The sequence below is a fragment of the Amblyomma mixtum genome, chromosome 5 (assembly GCF_055824585.1).
Source record: "Amblyomma mixtum isolate Tamu chromosome 5, ASM5582458v1, whole genome shotgun sequence".
NCBI classification, from domain to species: domain Eukaryota; kingdom Metazoa; phylum Arthropoda; class Arachnida; order Ixodida; family Ixodidae; genus Amblyomma; species Amblyomma mixtum.
The window spans coordinates 171486824-171502272 of record NC_143016.1 but is presented as its reverse complement, the minus strand read 5'-3'; the positions used below and the strand labels follow the sequence as shown (position 1 = coordinate 171502272).

The window sequence follows — 15449 nt, the reverse complement described above, 5'->3', positions numbered from 1 at the left end:
GCACTGAGGCGGTCGTGTTCGCTAGCTTGCCTGTTCTGTGTTTGCCTAACTTCTACAAATGCACCGACTAGTCAGGAAGCAAGTATTAGGCGAAGTTAGTTGCTCCCAGGTGCCGTCTCAGTGGTTGGCATGACCACCGCAGAGTACGTCATGCTCAACAGTGGTCTAGAAGAGGAGGCCGCTCCATTGGTTGACGCCTCCGAGGCACCCCAGTCGCCCGGTTCAGTTGCTGCCAACGAGGTCTCAGCGGCGGCCTCTTCCCAGTCACCAGCACAACCGATGGCCACAGGCTCTCCGAGAAGGCGACGCAAGGCGAGACATACGCAGCGGTACCCCGTGCCCTATTGGCGCCAGCCTGCGTGGAACAAATACGCGCGCATGGTGTCCCTCGCCACCGCGTGCACGCTCGCCTGCTGCTGGGCCGTTCCCACTACGATTAGGTACGCCGGCTAATTTATTTGGGCTCCAATATTTTGGATTAGATATGCGAAAGAGTGTTGAACGTCTCGTTCCTGGTGTTAGTAAAAGCGTATGTCTTGTGAGAGGCACACATGTACTTCCAAAACATTAAGTTAAATTTGTCCTATGCAATGAGGCTTTCGCTTGAAAAAAGAATAACGTGCATAAACTGCGCAATAATAGTTCTCATATTGTTAATCTAGGTTTTACAATTGTATTGTAGCATCGATATTTTTTATGCTACCGTGATGAAATGTCCACATTAAGGACTTCAGTGTCTATAAATATAGTTGCGTGAGTTTAGACAGTGCAATGCCTATTCGTGGTATGCTGATAATAACAGTAACTACGCCGAACACTGCGTGAGAACGGCGTCATCTTGTTGATTCGGGCTTGTGTCGTCATTATTCATTTTCGCACGCTGCTAAAGTCAGAGTCTATAAGACTTAGCGTCTGTAACTATAGGTGTATTTGTTTGGGGAGTGGAATACCCATTTTTGGTATGCTGTGAGACAGGACAGAGCGAGCGTAATTCACACTAACATGAATGGCGGCAGCCCCCCCCCCCCAAAAAAAAAAGGAGATGAGCGATGATGATGAATACAAATATGTACAGACTTCGTCAAAAGTAACCAGGCTGCACGTTTTTCTTCTCAGTCGTATATTAAAGCTATAATGCAAGCCCTCAAGCTCTAAATCTCTGTATGGTAAGAAGAATCCTTGTTCTCACCTTCAAAGATCTTTTTCATCTGTAGGGAAGCCGTGGGGGCTCTGTTATACGAACGAGAAGCAAACCATGGAGCCTGGTTACTTTTGACAAAGACTGTACCTGTGAATACGAAGGTCTCGCACTGTGCTTACACTTCCTTCCCTCACGAAGGAAAGCGACTGGCCTGGTGCAGGCTATAGCAAAGTAGGGCGACGGGCGAAGGGTTTCAAGTGCGAAACATGGACGACCTCTGCACCTCGGCAACGACGGTCATTACAAGACTGACAGGTGCTACGGGATTGCTCATAGGAGAGGTTTATTCGAGAAGGGTATACGGACCAATATAGCGGCTGAGGAATGTTTCGCACAAGCCGGTGGTACGCACTGGAGTCCACAGCAACGCTTCATCGCCAGGAAAAAGGGACTTAGCATGGTCGGTTAAGTCACAGGTGCTTTTCCGAGAGTCTTGGCAGGCGCCAGTATTCAGGCGGGCAATGGTCCTTCAGGAGGCAAGACGTTAAATAAATTCTTCTTGTGAGGCGGCTGAGGGGAAAGAGATTAAAATCAACCACAACTCTTGGAGCCTTACGACCGATTTCTCTTACCCCAACCATTTGTAAACTGCATGAAAAAGTGCTTGCCACTCGAATCTCCTGGTGGCTCGACCATCATCAGAAATATTCGCCTGCTCAAATTGGTTTCCGCCCAGGATACGGAGCTGAGGATGGTCTTGACCGCTTTGCAAACGAAGTGATACGTCGCTCACCTCACAGCCGTCTTGTTCGCACAGTCCTAGCAACAGATATCACGAAGGCCGACGACAACATAGGGAGGGGGGGGGGGGGGGGCACAGATGAAAGATGTTTACGGAGTGAAGTTCGGTGCACAGCCATACGCAAGCAAAAACGGGGAAAAAGCGGTTGTTCCTTGCAGTGCAGTGTTTAAGCAAGGCTAACTAAAGGGAGCATGATGTCCCAGTAGGTGTGGTCGGACTGGATATACGTGGACAGTATATCTGAGAGCGTGCAATGTAAGCTTTCTGTGAGCCCATTGGCCTCGGAGTGATAGGCGAAAGCCGTTTTGTGGACATTTCTAGGAGCATGAAGCGCTTAGGCAAGGACGTTGGAGAATAATGGCTTGCCGCACTGATAAGGACACGAGGGTCTTCATGGCGCAGAAGTCTGGAATTCAGGAAGAAACTGACAATCTCAGAAGCAGAGCCGGAAGAAACCGGTGCCGTTTCAGTGTATCTGGTTAAGTGGTCGATGGCTGTGACAATCCAACGGTTGCCTGATGCAGTTAGCGCTAACGGACCGTAAAGGACAATTCCAACGACTTCGAAGGGGAGGAGAGGATAGGGTAGAGGTTGTAGAAGGCTCGCAGTAGGAGACATGACCCGTTTGTGGCGTTGGCAAGAGATGCAAGCGGCAATTTATTTTCAACAGAGGTTATGAGCCCAGGCCAAAAGAAGCAACACATCATGCATTGAAACGTTTTCTGGAAGCCTAAGGGGCCGGTCAATGGGTCGTTGTGAAATGCCTTCAAAATCGCGAAGAGAACGGGGTATGAGAGGTACCCAGGAGTGACCGAGGGCGCTATAATTGCGCCAAAGACAAATGTCTTCGACCAGCTTGCAACTGCTGGGTGAGTGACGTAGACTAGCATAGGAAGGCCGCGTAGCGCCATTCAGACGATCCGTGAGAGTCCGACAGCAAGGGTCAGCGCGCTATGTTGAGGCGAGATCACCGAGCATGGGACCTGGCATGAAATAATTGCTCTCGACTGTCAAGGTCGAGATAGCAGTTGAATGAGCAGATTGGAGGGATGGAAATGCGGCAATCACGCAGGTATGTGAAGGTGAAGCGAGGGGCAGTGCCAGAGCGCATCGGCGTCATTGTGTCCCCCCCCCCCCGATTTGCAGGTGAAGCTAAAGTCAAATAACTGCACGCATAGAATCCACCGTCCTAGGCGCCCGGACAAGGTCTTCTGTGACGACAACCAGCATAGGCCATGATGGTCAGTGACGACAGTGAATTGGCAGCCGTATAAATAGGGGCCAAATTTCTGAACAGCTAAGACAACAGCGAGGCGCTCTTGTTCTGTCATCGCGTAGTTCTGTTCAGTGACTTGCGTAGGCAATCGCTTTCTAGACCAGTGCTGGTGATGCAAAAGAACAGCACGAATGCCGTGTGCACTGGCATCCGACTGTAAAATTGTTGGCGTGTTGTCATCAAAATGGGCCAGTATCGTTTCAGATATGGGAGCCTGTTTTAGGATCGTTAAGGCGGCCTCGTATGCTTCAAACCAGAGAAAAGGCGTGCTGACGCCAAGTAGTTGATGGAAAGGGGCCGCAATCGAGGTGAAACTGCGGAAGAAGCGATCGAACTATGAAGCTAAGCGTAGAAAAATGCCCAGGTCTTTAACGCCAGTCGGGCGGGGAAACTGTAGAATGGCAGCACATTTGCCAGGGTCAGGCTGCACACCCTTCTTACTGACGATGTCGCCTAGGACTTCGATAGAAGTGGAGGCAAAGCAACACTTCTTCGTGATTAACTGAAGGCCGGCGTCGGAAAGTGGTCTTAAAGCTTCATCCAAGCTAGCAAGGTGCTCAGAAAAAGTCCTGGAAAATGACTATGTCGTCCCAATAGTCAGACAAGTTTTCTATTTCAAGGTGTGGAGAATGCTGTGAATCATGCGTTTGAACGTAGCTGAAGCATTGCACAGGCAGAATCGCATAACGTTGAAGTCGGGTAAGCCATCGGGTGTGGCGAAAGCTGTCTTTTGTTTATCGCCCTCATGCATGTGTATTTGCAGTATCCTGATCTTAGGTAGAGTCTAGGAAAAAATTAATTACCTTGCAGACAGCGCAGGCTGTCATTAATCTGAGTAGGTGGATAAACCTCCTCTCGTGTGATCTTATTCACGGCATGATAGTCTACACAAAAGCGTACTGATCCATCCTTCTTTTGCACCAACACAACAGCTGAAGGCCAGGAACTGAAGGAATTGCCTATGATGTGGCGTTTGAGCATGTCGGTGACATTTTATTAAATAACTTTGTGCTCACTAGTAGACAGACGGTAAGGGCAACGGCGAACCATGCTCGAACCGTCGGTGTGGATGGGGTGCGTAGCTTCGGAGGTTTGGCCGAAACTGGGTATCGAAGGACGCGGCATGCTTGTTCAAGACGGCAAGCAATTCTCTTTAAGCCGGCATGAAATCGGTGCTGATTGTAGCTGAAATGCGTGCAGGAGGAGAAGCATAGGTGGAAACATCGAAACTTTATGGGGAAGAGGAAAGAACTATGACAGGCTGAGCTGTAGCCACAGAGGCGATTGCAGTGCCTTTGCACACCAGCATGGGCTATGATGTTGTGTTGAAGCCAGCGAGAAGTGAAGGCCTATTGGTGAAGCTAAGCATGGGCGCGGCGAGAAAATTACCCCTTGAGACAAAACGAGGGCTTGGTGTGAAGAAAACTTCACCGCGTTGACGTGGACAGAAGCAACTGAGAGGACATCTTCGCAGCCGGGATAAACTACATGGTCTGTGGTGGTGACAAAGCGATGACAAGGTAGGACAGGAGCAGCAGGAAGGGTGGATTTAGTAACTTGTGCAGCAGGAGGAAAATATGTCACTACAGCATGCGCAGAGTGGAGGAAATACCAGCCGAGGGTAAGGGGACAAGCAGGGACGGAAGCACAGCGTACTCGATGTGATGCACGATGCCGTCGATAGTGACGCGTACTGTACACCGTCCTTAAGGATGCATCGATTCTTGATTAGAAGCACGGAGAGAAGGACCGCAATAGAGAGTGAGCCCCTTTCGAAGATGAGAACACCGAACAGAACAAATGAGGAAATAGCAATGCCTGTATCAATCAAAGTTTCTACAATAGTTCCTTCAATATCAACAGGTAACATGTTTGAAGCCGGCAGAGTAGGAACTGAGAGGCCGGCGGCGGTGCAGTTTTACCTCCTTAACCAGCACAATTTAGTATTCCATGTGGTCAGTGGTCTGAGAGCGTGGACGAAGAGGCGATAAGGAGCGGCGGTAGGGTGACAGGGAGAGGCAACGCGTCGACCGAACGTTGGACTAGCGGTCACGGGAGGTCGACGGAGAGGAGGAGCGAGGAGGTGCCTTGGCGGCGAAAAGCAGACGATAAACATACGAAGCGTACGTGTCGTCGTGGCGGAAGTCACCATACCAGGAGCTACGCGTGTCATTGGTGGCAAACGTCGGGCCTGAAGCAGACGCGGGCAAGGTGGCAGCAAATCCCAGAGCAGTAACACACCGCAGGAGGAGGAGGTGGACGTAAAACAGGACACATAGCGGACCTCGGGTATGAGGAGGCGAGAGTCGACTCGACAGGCAGCGGGTGGGGAGGGTAGATAGCAACAGCAGACTCGCAGCAACCTGGGCATGCATATGTCAGCCACGCAACGGGATACAGATGTGTCCGGAGCAGTGAGGTAAGTGACGGAAGCGAACTCGTCCTTGAGATCGCGCAAAGGTGGGGACGAAAGTGGGTGGGGATGGGACACCACTGGTGGTAAATGGGAGGCGAGCAGTTCCTGTCGGGTAATGGAAGGAACGAGGAAGCGTAAGACCACTTCGGCTGGATGGGGGGGGGGGGGGGTAAGGGGGCCCCAGGTTTCTTTCAAGCGAAGCGACTGAAGGTCGTCTAGACGGCGACAGGTGGTGCGGATGTGTTGGACTGTGTTATAGTTGTGAGCAGCTAGCGTATTGAAAGCAAATGATCCGTGTCCTTTAAGAACATGGCGAACTCGATCGTGCTCGAACATAGTGTTGCTGACACGGCGACACATGGCAAGTGCATTTAAAATATAGGACGTCTAGGGTTCGTCCGGCAGCTGAACACGTGTATCTAACTTTTTTTGTAAATGTCGGAATTTTGCTGAAGTGGTTCCAGAAGCTTGTCAAATCTGTGAGACAAATTGCATCCAGTCTGGCATGGCATGTTTTTGGTTCACTAATCAAACCTCGGCCACGGCAGCCAGATGGAAGGAGGTGTTGAGAAGCTTTATAGGTAAGTCCTATCGATTATAGGCACTCACTTGGTTGTACTGGTCGAGCCAGTTTTCCATGTCGTCGCCACGAACAGCCGCAAAGGTCGGAGGCTCGCACTGAAGAGTGGTGATAGTCAACGTGGGGTGTCCAGGGGATTGCCTAGCAGCGGGTGTGATGGTGTCATTGCTGCCGGCCGAGTGATTAGAATCGGGAGGAAGCACACCTGCGGAGACAGGAGAAGACCCAGCGGCAGCGCCAGTGGGATGTCGGTTGACGGTTGCCATTGTGGGGGATGGTCCGAGCAGGTAGCAACCGGAACGTATAGCTGCAGTGTGGCGGAAGAAAGGACGCAGTGTTCCAGAGCATCTTCCACCACTTGTGAGACATGACGCAGTGAGCTTTATTCACACTCGCAAGAACTGCGGCCACTCGCCCAAGACGAAGAGGAGCGATGATGATGAGTACATGTATGTACAGATGACAACGACGGGCGCTCGTTGGTTATGAATATGTACAGGTGAAGACGAAGGTCGTGCACTGTGCTTACAATGACAATAAGAACAGCGACTAGACTGAATTGCTCGCAAGCAGTTTTCTCAAAATATATACCACTGCACCTCCGTTCTGTACTTCTACATGCATGCTGTACGTGTAGACGTGAGCATACAGAGATGGGGCACAACTTATTATTAAATGTCACTAATAAGCTTTGGTTGAACTAACGATAGTTGAGGATATGGCCGACTGTACTAAAAAAAGCTTATTTTGTTGAAGTAAACCAGCTATTTTATATTCCGCCGCAGGTTTATGAGCCAGACTTCCAAGGCGATGTTGAAAATCAGCGAAGTACGCTGGCTAGTAAAGTAGCAAGTCGCAGGTAGACGTAAACTGTCACTATGCACGGCTCATTGTTTCTGCGGGAGAGCCCGAAACCTCGTGAACTTTTATCTTGGTACTCTCATTCTTTTCCTTCGATTTTTTTCTTTTTCAGTGGTTTTTGTAGGACTAACACCTAACGGCTATACCGCAGCAGGATTTCATGTGTTGTTCTGTTCTCACAAATACTGCTACTGCTCCAGTCGATGTAACTTGCTGCAGAAGTTCGGAAATAAAATGTAATTTCCGATGTGCAGATATGCAATCAAGCGCCAGTTGCGGGCACAAGATGTTCCTTCTGAAGGTTCATTTTGCTCGGACTTTCCGGTGCTGCAGGGCCTTAATTGGTTGCTGGCAGCCCCACTGCATCGACTGGGTAGCCGACATCAGCAGCTCTCTAGACCTGAAAAGGCAGCCCTGCGACGACTTCTACATGTTTGTCTGCGGCAAGGACAAGAGCTGGCCCGTGAGTTTGTGAAAATAGCTGCGCTTGAAAGCAGATATAGTGGTCGCTGTGGTATTAGACTTCGCGGCCAAGATCGGTAGACTGCGCCACAGTGAAACGCGACGGGTTTGTACACTTTTCTTGCAAGGACAAGCAAGACGAGAGATTAAGACATTTGGTTCGTGTAACCAGTCCAAGTTCCAAAAAAAAATCCAATGGTCGGAGTTAGTGGCCGTGTATTCTGCCAGCATATGAAAAGCAGATGGTTGTTGGAGTGAAACGCATTCCTGGCATCTGCTTTATATTTGGCGGCATGGGTTACCCGCCGTGTGCTTAATAATATAATTGAAAGCTGTTTGCATGTAATCGAAGCACACTGAAGGCAATCATCTTCTTGCGTTACAGTGCAACAACTTTTTGCAACATATTGCAGTTTATTCCGCAACTTCAAACTGTTGATAGTCGTACTCACTCTCTGTGCTAAACACTTCGTTGTGGAACATCTCCTAACAAAACAGATAATGTAGCCTGCAGTAGACGCCACTCTCTTGAGCGACAAAAAAATGTTAACTACATTTTGCGAGAAATGAAAACTGCCATGTACGTGCGGAGTGTGCATCTAATGAATGAAGGAGAAAATAGAACTCCCGGTTCGTGAACAATTTCTTTGAAGGAAAAACCCTGCTTCTTTGACGCGGTACGTGTGTGTTGCTTACGTAAAGCTGACACTTCATAAAACCGATAGCTATTGCGATAAAACGGAGAGTTGAGCTAGTTGGTACATGTTTCTTAGAAAAAACAGCGCTAAGACGAAGGACAAAGAAAAGAGGACAACAGGACCGGCGCTGACTATCAACTGAAAGCTTTATTAGAAACAACACGCAATATATACTCCATCGACAACCAAGAGCGCATGGCAACACCAAAAGCTACAATGATACATCAATCACCTGTATCAAGATACTTTAGTTCACAGTCATGAACTGTTACAGAGGGGACGCTCACACACGAGTCACTACTTTTTTGGATATGAAAGGCTTCACTGATTTCCCGTGTTTATCTTTGTGCTTGTACAGCATCCTAGTTTCATTAAAAAGGGGGGTACATGATTTTTCAGAAGAATCAGGTTGGTTATTCTGGGAACAGTTCCTGTAACGCAAAGCCAAGTTTGACGACGGAGCCCCTTTTAAAGAAGTGTTGTGGTCTCTTAAGCGGGTGTTCAAACACCTTCCTGTTTGACATATATAGGTCTTCCCGCACGTGAACGGCACTTGATACACAACCCCTTCAGCACAAGGGACAAACCTCAGGTGATGCTTAATCTGGAAACTTTTTTTGTTCGTTTTTTTCCTCTTCTCTGGTCCTTCTATCTACAATGGCGCACAATTTGCCGAGCTTGTTTGGTGCAGAGAAAAGAACATCAACGCCATATCTGCCATTGCCATTGAAGCAGTCAGGCAGCAGATATGGTATTGATGTTCTTTTCTCTGCACCAAACAAGCTCGGCGTATTGTGCGCCATTGTAGATAGAGGGGCCAGGGAAGAGGAAAAGAAACGAAGAAAAACAAAAAAAAAGTTTGCCAGATTAAGCATGACCTGAGGTTTGTCGCTTGTGCTGAAGGGGTTGTGTATCAAGTGCCGTTCACGTGCGGGAAGACCCACATATATGTCAAACAGGAAGGTGCTTGAACACCCGCTTAAGAGACCACAACACTTCTTTAAAAGAGGCTCGGTCGTCAAACTTGGCCTTGCATTACAGGAACTGTTCCCAGAATAACCAACTTGATTCTTCTGAAATATCATGTACCCCCATTTTTAATCAAACTAAGATACTGTACAAGCACAAAGATAAACTAACACGAGAAATCAGTGAAGCCTTTCATATCCAAAAAAAAAACAGTGACTCGTGCGTGAGCATCCCTTCTGTAACAGTTCATGACTGTGAACTAAAGTATCTTGATCCAGGTGATTGATGTATCATCGTAGCTTTTGGTGTTGCCATGCGCTCTTAGTTGTCGATGGAGTATATATTGCGTGTTGTTTCTAATAAAGCTTTCAGTTGATAGTCAACGCCGGTCCTGTTGTCTTTTCTTTGTCCTTCGTCTTAGCGCTGTTTCTTCCAAGAAGCTATTGCGATCTCTGTCGTTTTTGACATAAAACTCGACACCTATATGTTAAAACCTGTAACCTCAAAAAAATTAGCTTTTGAACAATACAAAGCTCTCTGCTGCATATATCGGCGCACTATGTCAGGAGTACATGGTGTTCTCCTACATGACAAAGTATAAAATACTGCGATCCAAGCTCAGCCCAGTGTCAGTCATTTTGCTTGAAAAATGCTGCCGACAAATGTGCCCATTGATAAAGGGTACCTATTGAATTCTTGAGTGAACCCACATGCTCCCTGCGAAGTTACCGATTGTAAACAAGGCACTGCAGAATAATACTGACTTCTGATATGAACTGAAATAGCCTCCTGTTACCACATGCCGGCAACGCTAACCATGGCAATGATTCGGTGTATTCTCCGTCTGGCGAGATTCAGCCGAAGACATGCCGCTGCATTTGAAACATATTTCCTAGTATAGTAGTGAAGATATATTGTACCAGGTGACTTCATTATCATTTGCAGAGATTTACTTTGTAAACAGAAGTACGTAGATGGGGGCCTTTGTAGGTACTTCGTAGAGCAAAGCAGTCATCAACGTGATGGAGAGCAATTAAAGGTGGCATATTTGACATCAATTCTTTAATGAAATTTTAATTTCTTTTTTGTTTTGGGCACAGATTATATTACGAAATCAGAGGCCCCCAGCACTGAAGGCAAGCCCTGTTCCTAATTGTTCAGAATCGCGTTGTGGTTCGAAATCGCGAAACTGAAAATTCCGCTTTGAAACCTCGTAAAGTTGGCCGTTCCGCTGTTGCACATTGTAAAAATGGCGCCCCTCACATTTTTAATGCTTAAAAGCAATTTCTGTTTGGTATTATGAAAAGAAGATAGATTTCGGCGATGAACTATGGGCAGCGACGCGTTTTTATAGGTGCGCAACACGGCAAAGCCACTCAAGATGCTTTAAAAAGAGTATTTTTGACGCTTGAGATTACTAATCAAAGCGGCTATCCTGTATATTAAATAACAGGGCTCGCGTTCGATGCTGGTGGCTTTCAGTATTATCGCGCCCCTTAAAAGCAACAACAAAAAGGTGATTACGTATTTTAGTTATTTGATCGTCATTTCGTTCAACTGTAGCACAAAGCACATGCATACGCATCCACGTATCTGTGACTGTTTTGAAAACGTTAAAAAAAATTTAAAGGTAGATAATTTTGCGTCTTCAGGTATAGTAGTGTGTGAATAAAGGTGGGTTTCGGTGCAATAGACAAAGATATCAGGAAAATAATGTTTTTTATGAACACTGAGTCAGTGGTAGAGAGATCGTTACATAGGGCGGTCCCACAAGATTGGAGCATGGTGCGCGACATCGCTGAATCCAAAGGGATTGTAAGGATGTTGTTTTGCACGCTTACATCGGTATTCCTACGGCGCTAATTTCGGCGCACGTCCGAATAAAGCACTCGAATACTGCGGGCTTGTTTAGTGTAAAACTTGTTTCAGAGAGTAGGGCACTGGAAGATTGCTTTGCTACCGCATAACTGCCTCAGTAAAGGTGTTTGTATTATGTAGCATATACAATATGCTATCGGCATAAGACAAACTCACTCTAGCACCCGCGCACTGGCACACACAGAACAAAAAATATTGCTGGTCCAAGGGCTACAGGACAGAATCCCAGACCGCAGTCTGGAATTTTCAAGATCTCTGGCGCCTATACCTCATAACAGAAGGTAAAATATAACAGCTTCCCGTCAGGGTTGATTAACATTGCTCACAGTGAGCATCTACATTTAGCTCCACTATTGTCCTAGTGTTGTGTAGTCGAGGCAATCTCGAATTAAGGTGGCTTCCCTGCATGGGTGGCCATTTCTGACTCCTCCCATCCTTTCACAGACGCTTTCACCCAAAAGTGGCTTCCTCCAGCTGATGATCAGCGTATACCTGTCCTTCTTCAAGAAGCTGCTGCTGACAGACTTTGACTACGAGCATGAAGGGCTGGGCGTATCACACAAGCGCTACCTACACCTTATGCAGCGATGTTTCCAGCAGGCCTTCAGTGGACGTGACCACATAGGCATGTCTGGCACTGGATCTTTCATTGAACCCTTCTATTCTTTGTGTATGCCAACAGAAGCAAGTTGGTTTTAGGCGAGATGTGACGAGGCCTAGTGGTCGCGGCCTGAAGTGTGTCATTAACGTACCGCGAGCTCACTGAATTCGAGCTTAGATGATATCCAAGCTGAATTGCAATTACCTAAGAATTTTGTGAAACCGCAATCTAGTTATCCGATTACCTTTAAGTCCTAAATTCATTATTTTTTGTCCGATAACTTCTAGATTTGAGCGCTTTTGATGTTGTATTCGTATCTGCAAGTGGTAGCGAGTAGTACGCGTGGCATCATATGTGCTGTAACGAGCCACACCTCAGCTAAGGAACAATTTTGGATAGTCAGCCTGGGTACGCTTGCAAACAAGGATACCTGCACTCACAAATGCGGCAGCGCCCGAAGGGCAACCTGCATTGACAAGGCGGTTCGTTTTGTCGGCCTCTCGTACCCGATAGCCATTGGGTGGTTCGGGACACGCTTGGCTCCGAAATAGCGAGTTTAGTTTCCCTGTTGTGTGCCTCAAGGTGTAGTTTTACCCGTGCCTGTCCGCCGGTGGTGTTGTGGACGCCTACGCAAAGGGTAGAAAGTTCAGCAAAGACCTAACTACCGGTGTAGTTCTTAGATTGTGTAGGTGTGCGAAAGGGCAAGGTGAGCGCAGGCCTTTCTGTGGGACGTGGCGTTGGCATTGCAGGCGAAAACAAGGCTCGCGCTTGCTTCCCCGCGCCATTGCAGCGTCAGCGTAAAGGCGACTCGCATCATTTATTTTCGAGTTCTTCAGAGTTTATTTCCGGTGAACTGTCTTAGGTAATGGGTTCGGATCCTTTCGAGGGCATAGAATTGTTTTGTAGCGATAGCTACTAGCTCTACGCCAGCCGCTTCGCGAGGTCAGCGTGGCTGCGCTCTGAGCCGAGGCACCACGCTCCACCAGCTGTGCGCATGCGCGGAGTGACGTCAGTGCATGGAGCTGGTGCGCACGCCGCGGGCCTCGCCGTCTCGGTAGAGGTCAGTTCCGAGAGTGATATGTCCTCTCCCTCTACTATAATGAGTTCCATGCCACCGTCCAGGCGCCGACGCGCCGGTGGTCCGAGCGACAAGCTGCGTCTCTAGCGGCGTTCGGTATCGGTGGCTGCTACGTCGCAAGGCTTAGCGTCATAGCGCAGCGCTGTGAGGAAAAGATATGGACTTGCTTCTTGATGTGCTATTCCAAACGGGGAGAGGCTGGTATGGCCAGGTTCCTGACGAGAAGCGGAGACTGATAACACTAGCTCCAGACGACTGGGATGCGGTGATTCGGTCGTAAAGGGTAAAGTTTACGGAGCGCATGTGAAGTGCATCCGCTCACACGGCCTCCGAACGCTGTGTCATGTCTTACTTTCAAGGGAAGCCTAAGCGTAAGCGGGGGTATGTACTATCGGGGACAAAAGTGGTATATCCCCGCAGCGGGAAGCGGAGCAACGGAAAACCGCGTTGCAGCGCCATCTACAGGCGGAATCTGGGATCGAGACAGCCAATTCATGACCTTTATTATCAGCAGGCATGTCGCTTGGCTCGTTTCAATGTTTCGTGCTATAGCTCGCCAAAATGCCGCAGTTGCCGCAAAGTGCCGCAAAATGCTCGTCATATGCCGCATGGAGTATACCACTTTTGTGCACGTTAGTCCCTCTTGCTACTCTACCAGGATTAACGACAGCTAAAGCGCAGCCAATTTTTTGTTTCTGCTTTCTAATCAATATTTCATAAAATATTTCCACTACTTTTTCCATTGATTAACACCATACATTAAACACATGAGAAACATTCCTGCGTGCTTTCCTTGGCTTCGCTGACAGTCGGAAGAGAGTCGAGAAAGACATGTATATTACAGTGGTAAGGCCGCTCAGTTTCGGATACCTGTCTTTTGCAGCTCGGCTACGATAAGTATATTACCTAGGCGTGTGCAAATAGCACATTCGAAGAAGAATCAATTGCAGATAGTTCATTTTGCAACCGAATCGAAAACCATCGTGTAGATAAAAACGAATCAAATTCGAGACGAAGAGTGAAAGAACCGAAGAGAATACGAATCCAACACTCGTACTAATATTCGTACAAAACGAATGTTCATGCGAAACAGGAATCACTAGTGGCAGCGCTTTGTCATGACATGAAATGTGTAAATTTAGAAAGACGCGATATAGAAAGACGCTAGACCGGACACGCAAAACGAAGTCATACGCATCGGAAAATTACCTTTTCCTGCTAATGAGGCCAGCAAAGAAACCGACGCGAAATATCAGTTGTTGACAGGGATGAGAGTTCGAGTTCCAATTTTTTTTAATAATTTTTAACATGGATTCACTGAAATAAGAAAACGCGCTCCTGCCTTCCACTACGGGCTCGAAGACAGGTTTTCTCTTTTTCCTCACACTTTCCCTTGCCAAGTTGGGGGCGGGGGGTAAAAAGCTGCTGGTAAGTTGACGTTGACCGTGAATGAAATGGAGATAGGGAAGCAGTTTGTTTGTTAGCTTTGTGTGCTTTTCACATGCGATGAAGTGAAGCGGAAGCTTGAGCTGCTGGAAACGCACAGCCAACGTCACAGCCGCCCTTCTCCGTTCACACCGCAGGAGTCAGAGGAGGTGCCGGAAGCAACATGTCGCGAGGTCGTCCAAAGTTTGAGCTTGGAAATGAAGTAACGAGAGCCTCGTGGTTTCAGTGATGAAACGTTTGCGCTACACAGCCTGCTTTACAAAGCGATTTGCATGGTCGAAAAACGTGACCTAGAATTCGATGGCGATTGTGCGGGCCTCTAGGGTGCACTTCTGTGCGAAGTGGCACTCAAACACAATATAGAGTTGTTAACTGGTATTTTTCAAACACGTAGGGATCCCGCGATACAATAGAAGTGGTAGTTCAGGCCTGTCCTTCACCAATTTGAAGACGATTTTATAGATTGTCTTCTTTTCTTCTATAAAACATAGGGATTGTTAATTTAAGCGGCACGAGAGCTGCCGAAAACAGACACTTTGCAGTGGCGCTTGTACGCTCAACTTTTCATTGCAAAGTACTCAGACTGTGTTAGCCTTGTGTCTAGTGATAGCAACCACAGTCTGCAATGTTTTATCAAAAATAGTGAAAGGAGAAATGCAACTGCTACGAGTAGAATACGGTACGCGCGCAATCGCCCTACGGAGAAAAGCAATGCGTTTTCGTCCTCATGAAGTGGAGGCATTCCGAACTAAGCATTGTTACTTGCCGGTCGGCACACTTAATCCAGCCACCAAAGAACATGCAACGGCGTGGTCAGCAAGCCAAGGGAGAGGTTGGTGGCAGGCGAAGGAGTTAGCGCATCCGCCTCCTATTGCGGCAGGCACTGGGGTCATAAGTCAGAGATGCATTTCTACTGGCGGGTTCACCCACCGTACGGTGCTCTGGAGAGGCATCATGCGGGTCCGCAGTGCTATGAAGATGGTGCCGACGAGAACGGTTCAAACCTGAGAAAAGAGCTAAGAAGAGCTGCCACTTTGAAATTAAAGGCGCAACAGTTTTCTCCGGTTGGTTGTACTGTAGTCAGCTCATTGCTTGAGTTGGCGATTGAGTTTCAAACAGTGTGTTAGTGCATCGATTCCCTGTAGTTATCCTATTCTGCATTCAGTCAGAAAGCCGCCGGCTTCCTGGCGTAGCAACCGCACAGCAGCTCTAAATATTGATCTTCTTGCCGCTTTTGTCTT

The 15449-nt window shown here is 47.9% G+C and overlaps 1 pseudogene; it reads left to right on the top strand.

Annotated features, from left to right (window-relative positions):
- The window catches only part of LOC149344687 (neprilysin-21-like), a 66220-nt pseudogene that overhangs the window by 28906 nt on the left and 21865 nt on the right, over positions 1-15449 (top strand).